The following is a 26,071-nucleotide window of genomic DNA, read 5'->3' on the forward strand; positions in this document are numbered from 1 at the left end:
TAAAAGAAGAGAAGGGGAAAGGAAGAGAGGATGCCAAAGCGGGGAGCACACATTCTCTAAGAATCTACCTATTGTTTTTTTTGTGATACAATTTTTAAGATCAGGTTGTGCTTTGAGAGAGTTTCTCAACTGGTAGAGGAATGTCTCTACTTATTTGTTAAAGTCTGTTCTATCTATTTTTAAAAGATTTTTTTAATTGATCTTCACAGAGAGAGGGAGAGTGAAAGAGAGGGAAACATTGATGTGAGAGGAAAACATCTATCAGCTGCCTCCTGCATGCCCCCATCAGGGATCCAGCTGGAAACCCAGGCATGTGCCCTGACCCAGAATCAAACCAGCAGCCTTTTGGTGCATGGGACAGCACCCAACCAACTGAGCCACACTGTCCAGCACAAGTCTGTTCTATTTTATAAAGCTGTTAGCTTGGGCATGATGTAGAAGATGAGTACATTAAAGTAAATCCATGCTATTAAAAACTCAGGAATTAGAACATTTATTTTATTTGACACCACTGGTTTCTCAGTCACACATTCTGCAATTCCATATTACCTATTAACTGAACCTCGAGTGTGACTGAGAGATGGACTAGTGGGGCAAATAAAACATTGTTGGAAAAAATCTGAAATATAGTGTCAATTGATTCAGGTTTCTATACACAACGTAACTGTTGAAAAATAAATTGTTCTACCTCTTTCAGTGCATAAAATAAATCCTTGAAATATTTTGAGGATTAGTAAAAAATAGTTATTTGTCATTTTTAACTCCCATTTTCTTTTAAACAGGACCAACCCTAGCAGCTAGAGGTTCCTTCCTTTGCTGATTGTGAAATCAATGATCAATACCACACTCTTAAAATTGTGGGTGAATATAGGCAATTTGCCAATAGATATGGGGAGAGTTACTTTATTTTGCATGTGAGAGAGATGAGGAATTTCCCTACATGGAGCCAGGAGAGAGGAAAGCTACAGGAGATACTAGAAGATAATGTATATGGGAGACATAGTGGCTTAGAAGAAAGGATATACAGAAAAGAGACAGATGGTTAAAAGGGTTTTCTGGTCCAGCCAGCATGCTCAGTGATTGAGCGTCGACTGTCACAGCTCAATTCCTGGTCAGGGCACATGCCTGGGTTGTGGCCTCCATAACCAGTATGGGACATGCAGGAGGCAGCCGATTCTCTCTCATTGTTGATATTTCTCTCTCTTTCTCTCCCTGTCTCTTCCTCTCTGAAATAGATAAAAATCTGTTTTTTAAAAAGGGGTTTTCCAAGTGAAATGTACATCGTGAGATACAAGCTCCCTTCTTCATCTTCTTTTTGCTAATTCTTATTTTAATGATGCCTAATTCATTAATATTCTTGGCCAAAGGGTATTTGGGGAGAGGAGGGTTGAAAAAGAAGGTGAATTAAATACAAACATATTGAAAGAGGTAAAGTTCTGTATATAGAAAAGAAGTATTTGTGTTTCTGTATTTTCCTACAACAACACAATGAGTAACCTGAGGGTGCACTGACTTGTCTTGCTGTGGCTCCAGGTGAGGCTAGGACTGAGATTGAGGGGAGGATATATCTCACAGTAAGCATTTCCTAAAGCTCAGCTGTGTGTTAGACTCAGAGTCACACTATACATTATGTAGCTCTCTTCTCCAGTTCTGGTATTTTGTTTATTCATCCAAGAAATGACTGTAGAGAGCCCTTCTAAAAATATCTCTCTCCAGACGCATACACTTAACTCCTTTAGAATAAAAATGAAGGCTCTGTGTTATTTCAGAGGTAAATGACATTGTTACAGTGAGGAAATTTCTAGATTTGATATCAAGCTTCAGTAAAAATAAACCTAAGTGAGACATATATTTCTGAAACTGAGAAATATATCCCATAGAAAGGTACCAGATTTACGCTATCTTGGAAAATAGTCAAATAATTAGGGGCTCTCTAATTTATTCAATACTAGAATTGAATCAATACTAGTTATCAAGTGATATTTCAACAACATTATATCAAACATTATGTATGGGTTCCTGCTATCTTCCACTATGACATCTCACATTCAATCTGCTTAAAACAGATCTTACAACTTACATACATTTCTTTAAAAATTGTATTTCTTTTGGCTTCTGAGATTTTCACAATGGACTGACAACTCAATCATAAGACTCCAGAGTTCTCTACTAAGCTACACTCTTCCTTTCTCTCCACCTTCTGTTCCAATTTCTCTTATTGCCTCTTCTAAAGAGATTTGTTCATCTGATTTCTTGTTGCTAGCTCAGAGCCTGAGCAGGTTATAAGAGAACAATTAAAAGAGCATCTTAACTAGTTTGGTATCTTTAACTCTTGGTTCAAGTTACCATGTTAGACACAGATTCCAGAATGAACCTAAAACACAACTATGACCCCATCATCCCCACACCCCTAGACCATCACTTGTTTCCCCTTTTATCCTAAACATCAACCCCCCAAACTTACTTAGTCTTGTATTCTACCATGTTTCCATCTGAATCTCACCCTCCCTTTAAACTGTCTTTCTTTAAAAAAATATATTTTTTATTAATTTTAGAGAGGGAGGGAGAAGGAGAGAGAGATAGAAACATCAATGATGAGAGAGAATCATTGATCGGCTGCTTCCTGCATCCCCCAAACTGGGGATCCAGCCACAACCCGGGCATGCAGCCTGAACCACAATTGTACCGCAACCTCCTGGTTCATAGGTTGATGCCCAACCACTGAGACTTGCCAGCTGGGCTAAACCACCCCTGTTTGCCATGGCCTTTCTTCTCCCTTATCTTGACTGATGGAATGTCTTTCAGATGAATATTCTTCTTATTATCCCTATTTCTTCACACTGCACCCATTCTCACATTCAAAACATGTGGCATACGTTTTATCATATTAATCCTTCACTTGTTTTTATTCATTCATTCAATATTTCTCAAATACTAAATGAGTATATGCTTTGTGCAAGGATATATGAATTCGCATTCTCTGTGGTTCAGATAAGAGAAAGCCAACTCCTTTAAGACATATATTTATTTAGACGACCTGATTGAAATGCAGTGAGGTAGAATCAGAAATTACTTTAGATACCTCTATGCTTTTGGCTTATTCGACATCATGAAAGAATAGAATTTCAAAAACATGCGGAATACTTTTTAAATAAATGATTGAAGTTTTCTGTAAAGGCACTCAAGTGTCTCAGAGAGCCCTACGGCAAGATCTCAGTTTAATTTTTTAAAAAACCCTGGGTCCTGGGATGAAAACACCACCAGGTCTCTCTCCCCATTATCTATCGCTCAAATCACTGAATTAAACTTCTCTCCGCCCCGCCCTCCCTACCCCACCAGCACCAATACACACATTAGGACACGGCAAAGATCCCAAGATTACAGCTCCCCAGTTCATCATATTTGGAGCTGACTGAGTTGGTATTTTCATCAATTTTAAATATCCAGGAAACTACCGATTAGTTCAACTTGAATTATCTGCCGATCACATGGTAAGTCACGTGGTAAGAAAACACGGGTGTTCCTAGGAAAGGGTGCATACTAATAGGTACCCACTCCAGGGCTGTAAAAGGATGGAGACTACCAAATCCTGACCCAAAGAGGACATGAGGGGATGGATAGATGAGGTGCTTCTCTCTGGACATATTTAAATCCATTTTCAAATCCAATAAGATACCTGACCTAATCTTAACCTTTTCACCCCTTTTGTGCATTAACTTGTGCTTGTGATTTTACATATTAACCCCAATTTTAGCATTTGTGGGTAGTTACATGTAATGTGAATTTCTTAACAGCCATTATATGTGAATTTCTTAACAGGCATTATTTGTGGAAGAACTGAAGATCATATTAGTCTTGAATCTATGTTTTCAGGTAATTGAGTTGCACCAGCATGGTTCTGCTTCTCCCATTTAAACTTACTTCTCTTTGTGATTCTTTTGAACCACTCTCACTTTAATGCAATTGCTCCAATTAAATTTTCCAAAGCGCCGTGAATGTCACTGTCTAGGTATACAAAAAGGTTTGGAGCAGAATTAAAATTCTTCTGGGAAGCAAAGCCAGCAGCCTCTCTTGCAGTATCTACTTCCCGTCTTCTGCTACACCTGGGCTGCTTTGTTTATCTGGCAGCTTCCTTCTCTGCCAAAAATATACTTAGCATATTTACTCCTCTAATTACCATTGCACAATCTTCTCAGAGGAACTTGGAAGGGGGGAGTCCCCCACACGAAGAGCCAAATGAGGAGAGGAATGAGTTATTACCCGGAAATTCCTTGAGCAGAAATTTGTAGCTACAGTGGGCAGAAGACCAAGCATGTGCTGGGGCAGCCATGGCAAGAGCATAGGGCATAGGGTCAAAAGATAAGAGAATCTGAAAAACTGTAACAATAATAAGTGGGTGATGTTTTTAGAATAGTTTTTAAGATTTTCTATGTTTTAGAGAAAGATGAAGTGGGATAGAAAGCACAATGACTATAGGATTTACCAAGAACTTCCCTTTTTTTCCCCAAGTCATTAAATAGTTCAATGATGTCCTTTTATACAAACCATTTACCATTGGTCTTTTATAGGCAAGTTTACTTGTAGTAACTAATCTTTCTTTAAGACCCTTTTCTAAGTGTTATTTTTCCCCTGGTCTTATTGATCCTTACTTTCACACCATATTGTAAATGGTTATCTCTCCCACTTAATTCCAAGTTTTTTAATCTCTTAATATTTCCAGAGAATAAATAAGTAGTCTTTTCACAGGAAACAACATGCAAAAAGTTTAAATACTTTAAAAGTGTGTTATGGTTAAAAAGTACAAAAAAAAAATAGAAATCTTTGAAAAGTCAAAAGATTTTAAAAGTCAAGAATTTATATGTGGTTATAATACTTGAGACAAAATCATATAAACATTTAAATATATAAATGTGTATATATATATATATATATATATATATATAAAACTATATATATATCATCAAGAAAGTAAGAGTTTTCATAAAAAAAAAAACAGAAATAATGTTGATCATGTGCTCTTTCATTCTCCACTAAAAATTGCACAAGAAGCAGAAACCAGAGCATTTTTATTCACTAATTCCCTTTAGAGTCTATGGCAGAATCAGGAATCCAACAGAGATGCAACAAATATTTGTTGAAGGAAGAAAGGAAGAAAGGAAGAAAGGAAGGAAAGAAGGAAGGAAGGAAGGAAGGAAGGAAGGAAGGAAGGAAGGAAGGAAGGAAGGAAGGAACACCTGGAGGTGCTGGGAGACTGGCATGCTGGAGGGGCATGGAAGTTTCCTGTACTTTCCTCAGACCTTGCCCCATGCATTTCTTCCATCCCGCTGTTCCTGAGTTATACCCATTTATAGTAAACCAGTTATCTAGTGAATAAATGGGTTTCCTGAGTTCTGTGAGCTGTGACTAAGGCAGGATAGAGTTAGGGAAAGCTCCAGACAAGCGCAATGAGGCAGTATGAGTGGACTTCACAGGCCGATCAGCCTCTAGGTCTTCTCATCAGAGCTCCCACCTCCAAGCATGATCAAAGGAAGATGGCTTATGACAGGAAATTCCTGCCGTGGTCACAGAAGTCAGCAACAACAAAGACTGGCTGAAACGAGATCCATCCAAGATGAAGAAAAACTGACCTGAGACTATCCCAAAGCTCATTTTATGCCATTATAATGAAAACTGATACCCCAGGTGGAAGGGGGGCCATGAGGGACAAATACCATGACACTTCTAGAAGGGACCACATTAAGAACAAGACTCCCTGCCTCCCACACCAGAAGGTGGAGTCAGAATTTGGCTCCACAAAGTTCAGAAATCACCCACCCTTGGAAACACATAAAACCCCAAGAACTGACTGACTCACAAGTTCACCCTTGTCCACTCCATGTGCACTTTTGCTTCTCTCAGTGTCCTAGCCTCTCTGTCTCTACCTGAATAAAACTCACTTTCACTCTCACTCAGACTCACTCAATTCTCTCCTGTGTGAGCCCAGAGTCTGGAGGTCTGGACGTGCTGGGGCAAGGCCAGTCCATGATACTGATCTGGTAACATCCTAACAAATTAATCGAACCTATGGAGGGGATCATACAAACCTCTGGTTTATAGCCAATTGGTTAGAAATACAGGTGATTGAAGTATGCAGATTAGTCTTGCAGGACTCAATGCTTAATTTATGGAATCTGACTCTGCCTCTGGTTAGGTAGTGTCATACTTTGAATTAAATTGCAGTACACTCATTGTGTCCTGAGCATTGCTTAATGGTGTGTGTATGTGTGTGTGTGCATGCGTGTGTGTGTGTGTGTGGCGGGGGAGAGGTTAAAACACTCACACTACAAATATTGAAGTTGGGTCTCAAAAACAATAACAAAAAACACTTAGAACATAGTAAATAATAAATAAAAATTTTTAGTATTTCAACTATATATATCTGCTGTTTGGGAAAAGAAAAGTAAAATTCCATAATTTCTTTCTTACATTTAGGACATTCTAAAAAATAAAATAACACTTCCATTCCTTCTTCTACAAAGAGAAAAAATGTTTTAACATCTTAATTCATGAGAAAAATGCAAAGCCATACTCCCTAGTTATCTTCCCCTTATCTTTAGAAAGATTTGAACACTTTAAAAAATAAATTAAAATGTCTTATGTAAAACACAACCTGTTTTATCTTAAAATTATAATTTATATAACTATAGTTCTTCCTTATATTCCCACATTTTCTTTTACATTAAACAAGACCTTGAAATACACCATGATATGCGCTCTTTGATTTTTCTTCATTTATTCACCCATTTAAACAACAAATATGGAACACTTAATAAATACTGGACACTCTATGAGCAACTGAGGATTGAAAATGGACCAAAGATATGTCCATTAAACAGGGGCAAAGGCAACAGTGAGGAATAAACCTATGAAGGGCTGTAGATAAACATGTCATCGCAGCTGTACACAGTTGCATAAGTGCTCCAGAATAAATGTTCAGGGTCCAGTGAAACACTAATGTGTTTACTCATTCCTCCTCTTCAAGATGAAACTTAGATGGTGAGGAGTAATCCAGAAGAGTCTGGCTAAAGCCACCCCTGCAGAAGGAAGGAAACAGGCAATGCCCCAGAAATAGAAAGAAGCTGGTTGAGTTTGAGAAACAAAGGGAAGGCCAGCATGGTTGGCATTTTGCTGAGAGATAGTCTAGTGACTTGAAGGGATACCTGTGGGAAAAGCAGGCACCAGATTACTCAGAGTTATATAACCCAAATTAACTACTTTTAAAGTTATTCTAAAAAAAATTGGAAGTCATTAGTGGCTTTCAAGCAAGAAAATAATATAATCAGATTTGCAATTTAGAAATGGTTCCTATGGCTACTGTATGGAGGATAGATTAATGGGAGGGGACAAGAGTGTACATAGGGGCCCAGTGAGAATGCCATTGTAGAAATTCTTCCAGTAGATGGTTGTTTCATGAGGATGGAGAGGAAAGAAAAAAAATGTTTGACATCTATTTTGGAAGCTGAACATTAAAAAAATGGTGATTTCTGATACTAGCAAGCTAAAAATCATTACTCCAATCTCAAGAAGGAAATGAGTCCTCAGAAACATATGTTCTAAGGGTTCATAAATCAGAGGGTCCACTATTTGGCAGTCCTTTAAGTTAAAATTAAATTTATATTAAAAATACTTTAAGAGAGATAGCTGACTCAGTACTGTTATTCACCCAATACTTTTAGTTCTCCCAAGGGCATGCTTAGGACATTTCCCTCGTAATGATAGCTTCAGTTCTGTGCTTCACTTTAGCCAAGGAAATAGGAGCATAAAAGCCACCTGCACTTCTGGGTTGGAGCTTTAAGAGCAAGCACACTATTTTCCCTGTTCTATTTCCCTTCAATAAATCTAGATGGAGGCTGTTCCACCAGCCCGGTTCTCAGAATAAAAGCAACATGGAACAGATTCCCAGGCAAACTACAATGGATGTGTGGTGGGAACAAGTGATTCACATCTGTTACTCGAAGTCACTGCAGATTTTCGAGTTGTTACTGCAGCAAAACCAATTCTATTCTGACTGTTTCAGTATATATCATTATTCTCAGTTTATGTTTTGAACATTGAGGGTTCAGAGAAGGTGCAAACAATCACAGAGAGGGAAATAGAACCCAAGTCTATCAGAACCAGATACAATGCTTTCTAAGGGGCATCTCTAAATATTGCAAATATAGAAATTCCGAGATGAGCCCAATGAATACATGAAGGCAAACAGCAGAGCTATGTCAACACTATGAGGAGCCACTGCCTGGCTTGTGTGGAACCGAGAAGGGAGACAGAGAATGAAAGTACTCAGTAGGAAAAGGGATTGCAACATCTATGTTGACACTGGTTACCTTAAAGAATTAATACTAGTAAAGCTTGGGGTTATGTTAAGGCTAGAGTTCATAAAAGGGTGTCAGTGTGTAAGTACATAAAGTTTGAGATAATCAGATAAAAAGCGGGCTTTTATGTCAAAAGAGATACACATAGGTACACATAATAACGGGTTCTGGAAATAATAGCCATTGAAGTCATAAAAATTACTCTGGCTTTGAAACTTGTCAAAACAATCCCTCCGTGTCAGAAAGGAATTTTATAACACGTGTCAGTGTCGGCTGAGTGGCAGTAAAAACCCCCATTTCCGCGGACGTGGGTTTAAATGGTCCCGCTGCCCTCCTTCGCTCTCCTTCCCTTCACAGTGGTTGTTAGAGAAGATCAACATATGGCAAAGTTGGCAGTAAAACATCATTAGTGGAAAACACCCACAACTGCAGAAAGTTGAAAGAATTTTAAAAATGACGAAAACCTTGAGGGTTCTGAGGGTGTACCGGTTTGGAAATGTTGCTGTGTCTCTAACCCTAAGGGGCTACGAGGTCTGTTCCCTCATCAGCATTCATTCTGCTATTGAGGTAACTATTGCTGCCACAGTGACTGGTTCAGGGGGAACCGGGGACACGCAACCATCAAACCATCAAATCCGATTCTCTGCGCTCCCTGAAGAGAGTCTTTCTCACCAGATTTCCTCATGAGCTTGTAATATTGGTGCCTCTCCAGCCATCTTTCCACAAGGATAGGAAAATAAAAGCAACTTGAAAAACGGTAAATGGGAAACAGAGAAACTGGATCTGATGGTGTTATAAGAACCCCCACACCAAGTCACAGCCTCAACCTGGGCTTGTCTGCTGGGTGAACAATTAGAAATTTTCTTTTTCTGCAAGCTTGTTTGAGTGAGTCTGCTCTTAAGAGGGGGTCACTTGTGGCTAAAAGTCATCACTGATGAAGTACTCTCACCGTTGATTATCTCTAAGAAGAATATTCTATATTCAACCATTCAAAATCCTAATTATCAATGAAACACACTTAATCATCTATTCCATAAACACTTTTAGAGTTCCTTCTTTCTTAAGGGGGTGGAGTTGGTGAGGGTTATATGAGACTCAGCCCTCAGGTAACTCTTCATTGACCTAGTAACAGAAATGAGCAGGTAGTTGCCATGTGAGGCAGTGAGGGCAGAGATATGGCTGCCCTGGGAGCAGAGATGGGACAATTCACTAAGCCTGTGCACAGTGAAGATGTCCTGGAGAAACTGATGCGTTGTGTCTGTTTCTGGGTGCAGAGATCAACTTGCACATTGGAGTACAACCTGAGGACCTGCTCCGTCATTTCAGCATGGAGAATGCAGCTCCCTGAGTCCTCAAGGGGGGCATTTTCTGCTGTGTGGGGATCTCACTTTCCCAGGATTGCTCTGTTCCCTTCCATGTGTTTTACTGCTCAGTTCAAAGCTCTACCCTAGAGTGTGTAATTTCTGGAAACTGCTTTCCCACATCACCACAGATAATCCTTTCTGCTTGGACAGCTCTGTGTCCCTGTACCTCTCCTTTTCCAATGTCACAGATTTCCTCAAAGGCTCTGTTCTAGGTCACGTGACCATTTCCCCTCTCCCTGGGGTGTGGATGTTACAGCCCTACCCAAGGCTACGGAGATGCTGAGGCCAAAACAGGGCACCCTTTGGGCCTTCTTGGAGCATTTCAAGGTCTCTTCAAATAAAGGTGATATTTTAGACAATAAGTGAGAAATCCAGTGCTTTTAGAAAGAAATTCTGGCTGGGAAAAGGGAATTAACACCAGATGTTTAAAAGTGCTCCAATAATTATGAGCTTTTTGTTCTTTTAAATATGTGTTATCTGCTAAAGCTCTTATGTATACAGTACCAAAAATCCAAAAAGATAGACAAAAAGAAATAAACCCAGGAAAAATAGTTTTATTTTAATAAATATTTTAAAAATTCAATAGATTTTAAAAGAAACTATTGATATTGCTAGATAAATAAAAAAATTAAAAATAATTACACATATATGAACACATTTGTTTTCACCAAAATGTTATTAACTGTGAAAGTGGTATTACAAAATTACCTGTGTAAATATATTTATCATATTATATAATTTAGTGAGACCAAAACTTTTATAATGTTAATAAATAAAATAATATTTTAAAGACTATTCCATCTCATCTCGTATTGCATTTGGAGTATGTTTTATATTGTAATGTATTTATATATACATACATTCTTCATAAATAAAATAAATATACATGTATTTGTGTTAACATTTAAATAAAGACCTTGCGGTTCAGTGTGTGATAAAAAACAACAACAATTAGAACAACTGATAGATTATGAGGAAAGGAAAAAATGCCTTTATGTCTTATTCATTGTTTCATCTATAGAGTTTAGCAGTATGCCTCACACATTCTAAATGCCTAATAAATATTTGATAAAGGAATGTAGAAGTAGTATTCCTAGGTAACATTAGAATATACACTGAGTGGCCAGATTATTATGACCACCTGACATTTGTAGGCAAATTAGCCGTACACTGCATCGTGTGGCATATGGAAGCCAAAGGCCTGTTCGAACACCTTTGCTGTCTGCAGTTACCAAGATAAAACGTCTCCAATTCGCACAGGAACACAAGGATTGGACAGTCGAGCATTGGAAAAAAGTGATGTGGTCCGATGAATCACGTTTCCAGTTGCATCATGCAGATGGCAGAGTGAGAATTTGGCGGAAACAGCATGAAAGCATGCACCCCACATGCATGAGTACAACCCTTCAAGCTGGTGGGGGCAGTGTTATGGTTTGGGGTATGCTTTCCTGGCATGATTTGGGCCCTTTAATTCATGTGGAACAACGTCTGAATAGCACAACATACCTAAGTACCGTTGCTAATCAAGTTCATCCTATCATGTTGATGGCGTATCCCAATGAACATGGCTTCTTCCAACGTGACAATGCACCATGCCACGGTGCTTATATTGTACAAGAGTGGTTTCAAGAACATGAGGGAGATTTCACCTTGCTTAGGTGGCCACCACAACCACCAGATCTCAATCCAACTGAGCATTTGTGGGACGAAGTTAAAAGAGCTATCAGGCAGCCCTGACCGGTTTGGCTCAGTGGATAGAGCATCGGCCTGCGGACCAAAGGGTCCCTGGTTCGATTCCAGGCAAGGGCATGTACCTTGGTTGCGGGCATATCCCCAGTGGGGGGTGTGCAGGAGGCAGTTGATCGATGTTCCTCTCTCATTGATGTTTCTAACTCTCTATCCCTCTCCCTTCCTCGCTGTAAAAAATCAATAAAAATATTTTTTTAAAGAGCTATCAGGCAGCTGGTTCCACAACCATCAAATCTCACAGAACTGGACAGTGCTATTCATCAGGCATGGTGTCAGATTCCTCGCATCACTTTTCAACACCTCGTGGAGTCAATGCCAAGAAGAATCGCCGCAGTATTGAAGGCAAAAGGTGGCCCAACGAAGTACTGATGGGGTGGTCATAATAATCTGGCCACTCAGTGTATATTTTCTAGGTAACATTTTGAGGCAACATTTTATTACCTGGAAAAATATCATTTTATTAGAAAAATCACTCTTTTTCTAGGTAATATTGTGATGCGTAGTATGTGCTACATTGTTGTTTGTTTGCATGGCTATCTTACCACCTACACTCTCACCTTCTGGTATGTTTTAAACACTGAAAAACTGTTTCATGAATGAAAAAATGAACAAGTAAATGTACAAGCACTAGTGCACTTATGGTGTCATTTCCTGTATGGCAGACAGGGCATCGTTTCATAATAAATGCCTTTGTTGCCTACTGCCAAAGATAGAGACATGATTTCAATTTTGCATTTATGTATCTGGTGACATGAAGGCATAGATGTGGAAAGCTGGGAAGTTTGAGGGAAACTCAAAACCAAAATTTGCTGAAAGGCAGAAGGAATTTTTATCTAGTAAAAAAAACTCCAATCATTTGTGATGTGATTAACTGCAGTGCTCCAGAATTTCAATCACAGACTGTTGGGAATAGATGAAGAAAATCCTTCTGGAATCCAGGGGGCAAACAGTAGGAATGAGGGACTGAGCCCATTTGGTAACAGACAATGTCTGATTAAGATGCATGGCCCACTTTTTAAGAATTTATTTGCAGTGGCTCAGAGGCAAACACACTATTGAAGACTAGCTTTTAATGTGAAGCACTGCATGAAAGGCTTCCCTCGGGGACTTTCAATGGACATCTAAGAGAAGAGTAACTGTTAGATCTTTTATGATGGTTTTGCTGGCCTTTACATCGTTTAAATGGGGTGGAATTTTTGTACGGCATTTTCTAATCATGACACAGCCTGAACAAATGTTTAGTAATGTGGATTGCATTAGCATATTTAAAACAAAGTCATGAGGTCCGTGCAATAAAATGTTAACAATATAAATCATTTTAGCATAATTGATTTTTCTACCTCAGGATTATTTTTCTGTTGAGCATAGCAAGGAATAAATTCTTCAGTATACTTAAGGGATTTCATATTTGTATCCCCATGCACTTGGGAGGAGGGATGTTCCTGTCTCCTGTAGTGTGAAAGAAAGATTTTTCCCTGAACATCTCTCTCCTCTAGTTTCACCTGTTAGTTCTCTCTAAGGAGACAGAGAATCGGTAGGTACAGTCACTGGTTCACCATCCTCTGTTGGGTGGAGATAATCAATCCAATTTTCTAAGGCAGGAAATTTGGTTGTCAGCTGTGCTCCTGCTCTCCCTGACAACCGGGAGATGGAGATCCCAGGGTTTCTGCTCAACATTACAAATAATCCAAAGCCTGGATTAATGTGTGTGTGTGTGTGGGGGGGGGGGTGGTGTGCTGTGGTGTGAAGGGGGTTGTCCAGGTGATACAAGTGAAAGAAATATTAGAATCTCAATGTTGTTTGCATTTTTAGTTAAGTCCTCCAATATGGCATTGATTGGACATAATATTAATCTGTAGGAATCCATCTGAATATATTCTTTGCCTGTCTTAGTTGTCTAATTCAGGGAAAAAACAAAAGGGTGTTATTTATTATTTGCATTACACTCCCTCTGTTTTTTTGTTTTTACCTCTGACAATTTCCGTTCTTCACCAAAACCAAATTACTTGCACTGTCCATGTATTCCCATCTCTCACAACATTGTACCTTTGCACAGACTGATATTCAATTCTCCTTTCTATTAACTAGAAAATAATTATTTATCTTTCAGGACTTTATGCATATTTGCTCTAGATCTGATGGTCCAGTTTTTCTAGAAAGAGATACTGTCAAGCAGCCCTGAACCCAAATTTCTTCTCTAAGACATAATTCTGCGAAACATGTCCCACAGACCAAATCTGACCCATCCCATGTTCTGCACATAAAGTGTTATTGGAACATAATCACAGCCATTCAGTTATATATTATTTATGACTGCTTTTACAGTATAATAACATAGTTGAGTGAGTAGTTATAACAGAGACTACATGGATCACAAATCCTATAATGCTATGTAGCCTTTTATAGAAAATGTTTAGCAATCCCTACTGAAGGCAACAATTTTCTGAAATCAAATAGTAAATATTTCCTTCATAAAGAGGCAGTATTTCATAGTTCACCATAAGCCCTATCAATACCTACTGTGTTGAACCTTGAGCATGTCATTCATTTATGTTCCCAGCCTGGCTCCTATTAGCATGTGAGTATGTGAAATCTTTCCTATAGAAGATTTGCTTGATGAACACAATCTGGCACTATTTGTGTAGTTGTATTTTATCATTTACAGGGTTGGGCAAAAGTAGGTTGATAGTGTTCATATGGAAAATAATACAATAATTAATAAATAATAAGAATAAGAATAAACTCTGTATTTCATGTACTCACAACTATACGCCTACTTTTTCCCCATTCTGTATATTTTTCTGCAAGGACTTCCCATCTTTTTGTTCATTATAGATACATTTTCATTTACATTCTTGAGCTTAGTTATAATAGTTCCTAAACAACCCTTATCTGGATCATCTCAGGTTCAATCTCCATTGATCGTTTTCTCTTGAAAAGTGTTTTTAGTATCTTATTAATTTGTGTTCTGAGTAACTTGGGATCACATCTGAAATATCGTTAAAACAATATTTTGTAGAGGGCCTGTAAAGAATATTGTTTTATGGTAGATGATTAACTTGGGTTAAACATAAACTTATCTTTCCTGCAAGAAGGGAGCAGTTAAAATTTTAGTTCATTTCTTTAAAACTTACTTTAGAGGTCATCCAAATATTTGCCACCAGTTTTGCTATCCAACTTTGGCCACCCCGAGAGTTTCAGACTGAAGTATGCTATTAGTATTAAAAGCTATAAAAATGCAAAACTGATTCAGTGCTGTTCTCTTTTTCAAAATGCCAGTTCTCCTTTCTTATCTTCCTGCTTCAGTTTGCTCTCCAGTGCCTTGAGTTGGAATTATTTATTATGTCCAAAGTTTGTTGTTATGTTAAAGTTTGATCGGAGCCATTGGAATATTACCAGGAGTAAAACCACTACATAGTTTTCTGCTTGTTTGTGTTATTTTAATCTTTGGGAGGTCCTGTCTTAGAATCTTCCACAAACACCATTTTCCTTAATCCTCACAATCACCAGTTCAGTTTTAGTGTGCCCCTATTTCAGACTAAGAAACTGAAGATCAGAGAGATCTAGCCAAAGTTTCATGGGATGCAAAATACAGAAACAGAATTCAAGTCAAGACCTGTTGACAGTTGTTCTGTAATCATGCTACCTTTTTTCCCTAAAATGTGTTGTTATTGATTTCAGGAACAGTAAGGGAGAAGGAGAGAGAAATAGAAACATCAATGAGAGAGAAACTGATTGCTGCCTCCTGCATGCCTCCCTACTGAGGATTGAGCCATAACCCGGCATATGCCCTGACCAGGAATCAATCCTGCCACCTCCTGGTGCAAGGGATGATGCTCAACCAATTGAGCCAGACCAACCAGGCTCGTGCTACTTTTAATACATAATCTGCTGGTTTATTGCTTAAAGGCTTCTACAATTTCTGGGGTAAGCTAAGAGCCATAGATAAGGTGCTCTGCTCTGATGTTAGAGCAAATTATTCAGAAACAAACAACAACAAAAAGAAAAAACAAAGGTAAAATCAAGCTAATTTAATCCTGTATTTTTAATCACTGTATTGTATTTATGTTCTACCCTTCTTAATCTTTGGATCATCTTTACTTGAAAAGGTGGTATAAAGGATTCATATTTTCACTTAAAATGTTTCCCCACTGTTCCTCAACTCTAATTGTGAAGTATATGAAGTGCCCTGGTGTATTCTTAGGATTAAATGTTAAACCTTTCAAAATATGCTGAGAATGAGGCAACCATTGGGATGCTGTCATTATTTTGCATTTTCCATTAGCAGAGAGTTAAATGCATTTCTACTAGCTCCTTTCAGATGAGAATGGCACAGGGTGGGTGTTTCCATGCATTTAATCTGTGTTATAGTAACTTCTGTACTTGTTTGCCTACCATACTTCCCTGACTTTCTTTTTTAAATATTTTATTGATTTCAGAGAAGAAGGGAGAGGGGGAGAGAGATAGAAACATCAATGATGAGGGAGAATCACTGATCAGCTGCTTCCTGCATTCCCCCTACTGGGGATTGAGCGTGCAATCTGGGCATGTGCTCAACCACTGAACCATGCCTGCTGGGCCTTCCCCAACTTTCTTTTCTGTCAGACAGATTCACTGCACTGTCCAAAGGAACAGAAATGTGACCCAAAGTGGTCTAATTATTAATTATGTACTCTCAGAACTTGGAACTAGAAAATTCATAGGGACTGAATATCATTGAGCAGAGCAACTGAACAGGTAACTTGGAGATTCCCATGCTGTCCTGGTAACCCTTCTTCCCACATGCTGCACTTACAGCCATACTTTTGATTTTGTAAGTAACTTCAGTTTCTTTATATTAAATTTCTCTATTCTTATAAGAATATTTTTGGCTAGTTTGTTACCAATAACCAAAATGCTATACTATAGACAAAACACACATGTCAGAAAGGGAGGATGTTGTGAATTACTTAGATATATTATAATGGGAGCTTGAAATTATTTTTTAATTATCTCAATTGCCTCATTTCCCAGGTTATATCTTGAAGAGGAAAAGATTAGAATAAGTAAAGCTGTTATTAGTCACCAGATTTGCCAAATAAAAATACACAATACCCAGTTAAATTTTCATTTCAGATAAATAACAAATGACATTTTAGTATATCCTATGCAAATATGGATAGTATATATTTATACTGAAAATATGTTTTGTTATCTGAAATTTAAATTTGTCAAGGTTCCTGAATTTTATTCGGCAATAACATATTGGCTAGCATAGCCCCATTGAATGTCAAAACAATCTCCAACTTGCTTAAGTGATAGGCAGTGATCAAATAATTTTCTATCAACACTGACTTGGCCTCTCATGAAACTATCACTGAATCCACTAATTGGATGTCATCAAACCACTTTAACCTCTACTCCTCCTTAAGAGGAGGGAGGGATCTTTGCTTTTTAAAATCTGTCTGTATAATATAATGTTGCAAATAACCCATTTTATAATATTTCCTGTTTTCAATTTTGGCTGTGTCTATGGAAATAAGATTATCAACCAACTTTTGTTACAGAGAAAAAGAAAGAAGAACATCTATGGAAAATAATTCTGTAAAATTTGTGTGTATCCCCTACTTGCCACCCTGAGAAAACACACACACACACACACATATACACACACACACACACACACACATTCAGGAAAGCTTCTCTAATAAGAATAAGTAAACAGGAAGAAAGAGGCCTAGTCAATTAGATTCAGGGGATTATAATGCTAGAGACAGGACAAAGAAAAGGCCAAAATACAAGGGGAAAAAAAACAGAAACAAAAGAATGAAAAACAATAAAAGTTGCTGCTGAGATATTAAGAGTATGGTAGGACATGATATAAGACTGGGTTCAAATATTAATTCAAAAGTAGGTTCAATAATGCATTTACACATACCATGGGAGAAGATTAGTAGTTGAGTGGAACAACGGAAGACAATACAACACTCACTATTCACTAGCTCCTTCTTTTGAGCCATATCAATGGTGCATAAAGTTATGTGCTAAAAATTCATGAGATAGCTCAAGGGACTGGGCTATTAGTCTCAACCAACAATAAATAGGTCTAACACTTATTGACGGTATTTTTCTAGGTTAAGCCTCTTTTTTCTAACATTATGTGAAGAAGGATTATAAGTGGGATGCATCCAAATGTCTCAGGAAAAGGATTGTGCTAGCCTCTCAGAGGGAGAAAGCTCAGTGAAGCTTTATATTTCCAATAAAGTCATCTGAATCCTTCCTGCCAGAAGGAACTCCAACGTACGCGCAATACATCACTGCTGTGAGTTTACTTCAAGCACAGAAGTACAAGGGGGTGGATGAACATTCTTCTGGACGAAATTCAACATTATGGTTCCTGCAAAATTGACCATAAGTAAGACACATGGAAAGTACTTGAGGCTGTAAAATTGAGGAAGAATTTGCTGAGCAATGGCTGTAGATACTGCTTATGCAACTGGCATCTGCTTGAAAAATTGGATAACGATAAAAGCTACAGAAAATTGCAGAGTCTAAAGTGTATGACAGCGGGAAACTGGATACATTGCCCACATCAGAGTCCCAGCCCTAAGAGGTTAAAATGATCTTGGAAAGCATCACCTCTTTGAAGTCACAAATGGCTGAGACAATGGTCAAAGCAATGAAAGATAGTCAAGCCACGCTGTAGTTCTTACCTTTAGAAAGCGGGGTGCAGAGAAATAAATTCTGTACTTGGTGCCAGATGGAGCTGTCTTCTGGAATATGATTTCACGCATTTACCCACAAGTTGTATGCCCAAGAACATGATTTATGATCTCTAATCTTCAATGTCCTTACCTGTAAAACACAGATAAGCCTAGAATTACTATGAGGATGAGATCATGAATATGAAGTAGGTGGCAGGTAAGCAGCATCAGTAAATATTTGTCATCTTCTTTAACTGAGTCATGTTAGAGTTGAGGTATCCTTTTTATTTTTTAATTAACATTTGACAAATATTTATGCATTTTATTTTTATTTTTTAAATATAGTTATTGATTTTTTTTTACAGAGAGGAAAGGAGAGGGATAGAGAGGTAGAAACATCGATGAGAGAGAAACATTGATCAGCTGCCTCCTGCACACCCCCTACTGGGGATGTGCCCGCAACCAAGGTACATGCCCTTGACCAGAATCGAACCTGGGACCCTTCTGTCCACAGGCAGACGCTCTATCCACTGAGCCAAACCGGTTGGGGTGAGGTATCCTTTTTAATGTTGTGTTCATTGATCAATTAATATACCCACTATACAGGTTCTTCACTAATCTCTGTAACAGGCAATGAGATTTTACAGGCACTTTACAATGTTATAGAAAATTTAATAACTTGTGGATGTTTGAAGAGATTATTTTATTTAGATTGTTTCCATGATGTCCTTACATTTGATTGTTAGGTAAACCAGGAACATCGGTCCTCTTAGCCACACTCATTTTTCCTTGGAAATTGAATACTATTTGGTAAAATCAAAACCTACCCTTAAGCACTTTGGAATATAGTTTGTTTTCAACTTGGAAGCTTCATTAATGATTTTCCTTGAAACAAGACTAAAAATAATATGTGATTTGGCTTACTAATTTCACTCAGGATTTGGGGAATCTCTGTGGATTTCCAATCATCTTTTTTAATTTTAATTTTAAAGTTTTCAAAAGCGAGTATTGATTGTAATTTCTTCCCCAACTCCCCACCAATTTAATAGATGAAGATATTGAGTCCAGAGAGTTCGACATGATTTTACAATGAATAATATTCCAGCTCAGAATGCTACACGTCATCTGGTAACTAACTTTCATTAGAGTATGTTGCTATTTCCTTCTTTCTCTGCAAACTTATAAAAAGTCTCTTTATTTCCCTTTATTGTTATGTTTTTAGTGTACTGATGAATTCAATGAAAAGATCGTTTCTATGCTGGTTATTCTGACAGGCGTCTCCAAGTAATCATAATCTAGCCCTTATGGGGGTCTGTCTATCTATCTATCTATCTTATATATGTGTTTATATGTATGTGTATACATATATATGTGTGTGTGTGTGTGTGTGTGTGTATGTATCTATTATATATATATATATATATATATATATATATCTCTCATGAGTAATATAGCTATTTTTCATGTTTTTCTTGACTTTAGAGAGAGGAAGGAAGAGGGAAAGAGTATAGAAACATCAATAATGAGAGAGAATCATTGATTCGCTGCCTCCTGCACACCACCTACTTGGGGTTGAACCAGCAATCCCAGCATGTGCCCTGATCAGAAACTGAACTGGTGACCTCCTGGTTTATGGGTCAATGCTCAACCACTGAGCCACACCAGTTGGGTGAATATAGCTATTTTTTAAGTGAAGTTATAAGCTTTTCGGTATTATATTCCATACAACTCTATGTCTTATATTGGGTTATATTTACAGGGTTCCAGCACATTTCCAGAAAATTTGTTTATAATCTCTAGAAGAGTTTAGCAGGTATAGTTTTTATTTAAGAGAGTTAATACCAATATCCCATTACTATGTCTGTCATTTTTTAAACTTATTTGGACTATTGGTCCAAATGGATTTCAGTTTAAAAAATTTTCACAATTAGAAAATAGGTTGCTTAAATAAAATAACAGTTACAATAAAGAGAAAAACACACATTTTGGAATATAATTTAATCATTCTAAAGCAGAGAATTTGGTTTGGTAAATCATTTATATAAAGTTTTCATTCACAAATAGATTTCATAGTATTTTCGTATTTTCAGTTTTTTTAGAAAAAATCTCTCTCTCTTTCTCTCTCTCTTCACCATCTCTATTGAATAAAATTCTGGTATTCAGATGAATTGTGTTATCTGAAGGTACACAGTGAAAGGCTGTGGGTTGGGGACTTGGGGAAAGAGAGTGTCAAAGATCAATCCTATCACCTTTCTAGGTTTAGCAGACTTTTCAATTCCACTATTCTTTCTTATTCCTTTGACATTGGAGTGCAGTGGGAAGAAAGTGGAGGAAATATTCATTTACAACCCCAAAGATACAGTCAATGACTCAAGTAGCAGCTACAGTACTCATCTACACTAATAAAAGACAAAGATGCTAATTGACCATACCTTCGCTACGCCCACCAGCCAATCAGAGTGACTATATGCAAATTAACCCAACCAAGATGGTGGTTAATTTGCATATACCGGCTGGGAGTGAAGACTGAAGACAAAGTAGAAGGAAGCCAAGCGCTGCAGAAGGGAGCAAAGTAGAGGCGGCGGAGACAGAAATGGAGCCAAGGTGGCAGAGGCGGGAGGCAGGAGGGGAGGTAGAGGGCGGCGGGAGGCGGGAACGAAGCCCTATTCTTGCAGGAATCTTCCTGCAATGGGCCTCTAGTATGACATAAAATTCAAAAAGAAATGTAGAATTTAAGAAAAAGGGTAATTGCTTTTTGCTGAAACATATTTTATGTCAAAGCAGAGGGACAGTATAATGGTGGGAATATTCACACCAATGCTCTCATGGTATGGACATTTCCAACAGGAAGAAGTGAATGAAAACGGAACTAGAATTGCCTTGAATTAAACATGGGAGAAAACTGAAGATGAGACAAGTTCCTTGCATGGAGTATGAGATCCACAAATTGCTTAGGGAGTGGAAAACCATACAGATGAGATGGCTCTTTAACAGAGCTGACGGGAGCCAAATGTGACTACAGAGATGACACACTGTTTGTGACTTAACACAGAAAATTAAGAACAAAAGTAGCACTTTGGCAAAAAAGAATAAAAAAAGAGCCCACAGAAGGAGGTTAGTCATGCACTGGGGACTGCCCCCTCAGCAGACAGTGTGAGAAATTAGATAAACATGATCTCTGAATCAGACAGATCCGAGTTTCCATTATGGCTCCATTGATTGCTAGATGGATGAGACTGGACAAATCTCAGGACTCCATTTCCAAAGGAAATTATAACCCTAGTTTCACAAGTTGAGGTGGGGGTTGCATACAACCAATTCCTATAAAAATTTTCTGTTGGCAACCCATAAAAAACTGCAATAATTTTTTTTCATTATCACCATTACCACCATCACCACCTCCACCACTACCGCCAACACACCTGCATCATCATCACCACCACCACCATTGTCATCTAATGCAGATGAACTCTATGAGGTTGTCCCTCATCTCACAAGATGAAAAGTTAAATTCAGACATATACACATGGATAAGAATTTGCTTCTTCACCTTTTCATTAATACGATGCAATATCTATGTCTTAATAGTCATGTTTATTAAAAATTTTAAGAAGAGGACCATACTATGCTCATAAAGCATAGACAAAAAAACAAGGCTTTGTGTCTTTTCTGAAGAAAAAGATTCTTCATCAGTCATCTTAATTACTCACAATCTTTCTCTTCTTTTGACATTTGGTGGGGCCTTGACTTACGAGTTTAATTCGTTCTGAGACCGAGGTCGTTAAGGAGCTCGTTAACTCAAATTACTCTGTCAACTCAATGCAAAAAATCGCCCGAGAGACAGCTGGTATCCCAAAAAACTCGTTAGTCAGGACACTCGTAAGTCAAGGCCCCACTGTATTTTGTTTTTTAATATTTAATATTTTATATGTAAGATTTAACCAAGATTTCCTAAGAGTTTATTCAACCTGCTTAAAATAATTGTTTCTTTTTTACGTATTATTGGCCTCCTTTCTCTCTTTGACTGCCACAGTTTCTTCCCTCAGCATCCCTGCAGCACACATGCTAAACCCTAAGACCCTGCCTCCAACTAACTCAAACCTAATAAAATAAGCATCTTTGTCAAACTAAGTCCAATAAATGGGAAAATGCTTCATCACGTTGCATTTTGTGTCCTTTTCTAAGTTTCTTTTTCTTTTCTCCAAATTATCATTGAACACTTACTCTGGTACAGGTGTTGTTCAAGGCACTAGACCAGGGGTCCTCAAACTACGGCCCGCGGGCCACATGCAAATACAAATATTGTATTTGTTCCCGTTTTGTTTTTTTACTTCAAAATAAGATTTGTGCAGTGTGCATAGGAATTTGTTCATAGTTTTTTTTTTTTTAAACTATAGTCCGGCCCTCCAACGGTCTGAGGGACAGTGAACTGGCCCCCTGTTTAAAAAGTTTGAGGACCCCTGCACTAGACATTCTAAGATGATATGGTATGATTTCACCGCACTCAAAGTGTTTACTGTGCAGTAGCAAAATATACCAATGCTCAGTCTCTACAGCACAGCCTCTCCTGTGTCTCCTGGGAGCTTCTCTGAGCGTCACATCCACAGAACATGGCAACCCCTTTACTTTTTCCTTAATAGCAAAATCCAATGACTATATCACATTTTAATTATAAAACTTGATGGCCTTGACCTCCATGGGTGTTATTGGCCCTAGGATGGCAATTTCAGGGGTTTCACCATGGAAAATCTTGTCAGGGAACTTACAGAACCAACATATGGCTACACTGAGGCATCTTTTCAGAACTTGAGGTCCCCAATTCAAGGGACCCTCAGTAATGGGACAGCTGATTCAAGGGCAAGAAAATTTCCAGACATGGAAATTTCCTGAGAATCAGAGCTCAAGAGAGCAAATAATACCTGTGCAATCACCAAATACAAACTAGTCATTTTAGAGTAAAGATATGGAAAGGGACCCATATTAGAATCACCCATGCCCATTAGCAATGAAGTTGAGGCATAAATCTGGGTATTCTAATACTTAATCCAATGCTGTTTGACAACATTAAGAGATTTTGTGGTTAAAATTAAACACACACACAAACACAAAACTATTGCACTCTTAAAAGAAAGAGGGGGGCAAGAGAGAATGTTCAGCAGTTATTTACATGTTAAGTGTAGGACTGACCTGGTACAGAATACAGTACCAATCTGAGAAAACCCATTTCCATCACCCTTAAATACTGTCTTTGGCTTTTTGAAAAAAATTGTTTCCTGGTGGCAATTTAAAACATTAAAACAAAAACCTGTTTTTCCCCAGATCACCTGAAGGAAAATTGAGACCATACAGTAGTAGAGAGAGAAGCAGAATCATTTTCAGTGGTGTTTTTACTTCGTTTCTTAAGACCTTGGGCAGGTTGATTCTCATTAGCTCTGAGCTTAGGTAATTCAGGACAGCTCAACAGTTTTTATGGTAACAGCCAGGCTCTCCTATTTCTTTGGTTAATGAGGTGAATCCCCTTAGATCACTTGGGATAACAAACTTTTCTCTGACCATCTGCTTGTAACTTTGACACCAAGTGACAAGTACAGCCATTCCAGAATAAACTAAGGGTTAAATCTCCCAAATAAAAGATTTCCACTCTTACCCAAGTATTTAAAAACCAAAGATATGTTACCCTTTGAGACAGCATGGAGGAACCTGAAGAGTATTATGCTACGCAAAATAAGCCAGACACAGAAAGACAAATATCACATGGTCTCACGCATATGTGGAATCTAATTAACAAAATTAAACTGATGAACAAAATAGATCCAGAGTCACAGAAGCATGGAACAGACTGTCCAATCTCAGAGAGGAGGTGGGGAAGAATAGGGGTTAAGCGGGGAGGGGGAAGGGGAAATTCAGGGCGTGGGAGATCAACCAAAGTACTTGAATGCACATATGCATAACCCATGGACACAGATAATAGTGTGGTGAAGGCATGGGGCAGGGGCCAGGGCTGGGCTAGAAGGAGTCAATGGGGAAAGGAAGGAGACATATGAAATAATTTCAACAATAAAGATTTTTTAAAAAGTTGAATAAAAACAAATATCACAGCATGGCTTTTTGGCTGAATTATTCACATAATTGCCTCAATTCTTCACATCATGATTGTGAAATATTACCTTGTAATTCTTACATTAACGTGTCTTATTTCTGAAATAACATTCAAATACTTCTTAAAATGCAAAGTAGACTGTGGCATTAGTAGGTTAAGTTAAAATGCAATTAAAGAGAGTAATAATTCTCATTCTGTCAGGAAGAATGTAATAAAGATGGTACCATATGAGAGCATTAATTTGGGAAGAAATTAAAGAAAAAGACTCCTATGTCTCTAGCAATCCTACTGCCTTAGTCTTTACCACCTTGCTAAACATTGCTTCAGCTTTCCACTTTAATAGTGGCAGACTCTGAGGTCTGACATGAAATAGGCTATTTCATCTGGGATGGTTTAAGCTGGCCTAAGGAGTGACAGGAGAATACAGCAAGCAGTCAGTGCTAATGACAGCACACCATTTTTATAGACTAAAGGTCGAGCAATGAATTTCAATTATAGAGTGTCAGGATGCCCAAATGCAGGTACCTGATAACAAGTCAGAAGCTCACAGTTTCTGTAATACTTTGGTAGAATTTCAATAAAGCTCTTAGCCCTTAGCACAGCCTTTTTTATACTTTTTTTCTTTGCCAGAAGCTAAGAGATGTAATCTTTCCTGAGCAACTCCATCTACAGCCCCCTTCAGCCATCATGTTGCAATAGCTAAATGAAGCATGCTTTTCTAACATATGGGCTTCCCCTGTGGCTCATCTTCCAACGTGTTTGGGAGTGACATAGAGAGTGGGCATAGATTCTCATCTGCCACCTTTAAATGGAGTTTTCCAAAAATGTATTATTAGCTCAGCCATAGGGAAGGCTTCCTGATGGCCTGATAAGGCCATTTTCTGCCAAATATTTGAACAGGTTGCAGGGGGGAAAAGTAATGGTAAGGGACCACACTACTCACTTGAAATTGAACAAGATTTATGCTCAAAAAATAGTAAATATCACTGATTCTATTAAGTTCACTCTCTCTATATTGCTCAGGGGATATGGTTAGGAAAGGCAAAATGAGAGCAATCAATGTATTCCATCTTTTTATGTTGAAATAAATGATAAATGGGTTGAGTTTACCATCCATTTCACTTAATATTTTTTATTATAACATGCCCAAAAGACAACTTTTGATTTCCCTCTCCAAACTTGCTGTACCTGCAGTTTCTTAACTTGGTTGTAGGCAGCTCCTTGCAAATGCTAATGCCAATAGAATCTAATTCTTTCTTGACTCACCTTTTTTGTTCACATACTCTATAGACTTCCCATTAGGAAATCCTATTGTCTCTGGCTTCAGAGTACTCAGAACCAAATAATGTTTCACACCCTTCACTGCCACCATTGGGTTACCAACTACCATGTTTACATATATACTAGAGGCCCGGTGCACAAAATTCGTGCACGGGGGTGGGGGGTCCCTCAGCCCAGCCTGCACACGTTCCAATCCGGACCCCTCGGAGGATATCTGACTGCCATAAGGGATTGGGCCTAAACCAGCAGTCAGATATCCCTCTCACAATCCAGGACCACTGGCTCCTAACCACTCCCCTGCCTGCCTGCCTAATGCCCCTAACTGCTCCCCTGCCTGCCTGATCGCCCCTAACCACCTCTGCCTGCTGCCTGGTCATCCCTAATGGCCCTCCTCTGACAGCCTGGTCTCCCCCAATGTGTATATGGCTGGGGTCCCTCAGCCCAGCCTGTGCCCTGTCGCAGTCCAGGAGCCCTCAGGGGATGTCCTCAGGGGAGCAGGCCTAAGCCAGCAGCCAGACATCCTTAGCTCTGCTATGGAGGCGG

At 38.4% G+C, this 26,071-nt stretch overlaps 1 pseudogene; it reads right to left on the bottom strand.

The window, feature by feature from the left end:
- Nucleotides 1-25,637, bottom strand: part of LOC111827526 — a 43,262-nt pseudogene extending 17,625 nt beyond the window's left edge.
- Between the last annotated feature and the right edge of the window lie 434 nt (nucleotides 25,638-26,071).

This window comes from Myotis lucifugus, unplaced genomic scaffold (genome assembly GCF_000147115.1).
Source record: "Myotis lucifugus unplaced genomic scaffold, Myoluc2.0 scaffold_179, whole genome shotgun sequence".
Lineage (NCBI taxonomy): Eukaryota > Metazoa > Chordata > Mammalia > Chiroptera > Vespertilionidae > Myotis > Myotis lucifugus.